We start from the raw sequence: 1,400 nt of genomic DNA, 5'->3' as shown, positions 1-1,400 counted from the left end.
ATATATATATATACATATATATATATATATATATAATTGAAGTAGTGTATTCTGTGATGGTCTTTTTGTGTTCCTTATAATGCCCTTGTTGGTTGGACATTCTCTATTATGTATTGTTATTGTTAATATATCTTGCCATTTTAAAATCCACCTTTTGTGCTTTTATCTTTACTTCACTGTGATCACCATAACCTCCTATTGTCTTCAGGTCAGTAGGCTGTTGAAATGTTTTGAATTAAAGGCTTTTTAGTCCAAATGTAATCAAAAGGTGTGTGTGTATATATTTGTGCATATGCACACATGCATATATCTGAATGCATTACAGAATATGGGGCTAGCCCCCAGAACTTGAATTTCTATAGTTATTACTTGCTCTGGGGAAAGCAAGCACACTTCTTCATTCTCTCTCTCTCTCTCTCTTTCTCTCTCTCTCTCTTTCTCTCTCTCTCTCTCTCTCTCTCTCTCTCTCTCTCTCTCTCTCTCTCTCTCTCTCTCTCTCTCTCTTACCACTCAACCATTAAATAAAACTAGTCCCTGTATTTCATCTGTTTGTCAACAATCATAGTACATGTAAGTTTGAACCTATTGATGTCTGAACCATGTATATTTTTTTATATTTATTTAAATGTATCACAGATGTGCTTATTTTTCATTTGCTCTCTATTTAACGTCGTCAATTAGTTGAGTATTATTTGCATTATTTGTAGTAACATAGCATATTTTGTTGTATCAGTTGGTTTTCTTGGAAACCCCTCTGATGTTAAAAGTATGTCTTAATTTAAATCTTCAATGCTTAATTAACCAACATGTCAACATAGTAGCAGAACTCCAGTTAGAACCTGGGTTTGCATTCATGATTGTAATGTGCAGCAGAAACATTTTCAGTTGGTTTGCTACTTATTTTCCAGAAGATAAGTATGGTAACATAAATTTGAATCCAGAAACAAGAAGATATAAGTGACAGGTTTTAGCTGATCATTCTTTACATGTGGACAGTTAAAGATGCATAAATCCTACAGTGTCAATTGACTTTCTGTTTATTGCCCTGAATGTTCTTGCTTTATTCATTGTTTAATAATATATCGTATAAATAGTCAATTGTTATATCAACTCAGTAGGAAGATCACCATTTGTCTTGAACAATACAAATGCATTAGTTTGACCTTAAGATTGCATATTGTTTTCTCTTATTTCTGGGTGTTCACTTGTTAATATGCTTCAACAAGACTAACTATTGCGCATAAGAATGTATAGTTCTGTTTCATTTCAAAAATGTGAAGTGATAGTTTTATAAATGAAGATTGGCAATCGTGTAGTATTTGAAGTTATTACATCTTAGACCCCCATAAAAAACTACATGTAAAACTGGATTAAATACAGTTGGACCCCCCCCCCCCCCC

The 1,400-nt window shown here is 33.0% G+C and overlaps 1 protein-coding gene across 28 annotated transcripts in view; it reads left to right on the top strand.

The window, feature by feature from the left end:
* LOC106880780 (CUGBP Elav-like family member 1-A) overlaps nucleotides 1-1,400 on the top strand; it is a 231,347-nt gene that overhangs the window by 81,330 nt on the left and 148,617 nt on the right. The window lies entirely within an intron of this gene.

This window comes from Octopus bimaculoides, chromosome 2 (assembly GCF_001194135.2).
Source record: "Octopus bimaculoides isolate UCB-OBI-ISO-001 chromosome 2, ASM119413v2, whole genome shotgun sequence".
Lineage (NCBI taxonomy): Eukaryota > Metazoa > Mollusca > Cephalopoda > Octopoda > Octopodidae > Octopus > Octopus bimaculoides.
The sequence above is the reverse complement of the archived record's forward strand: the minus strand, read 5'-3'. Positions and strand labels throughout refer to the sequence as shown.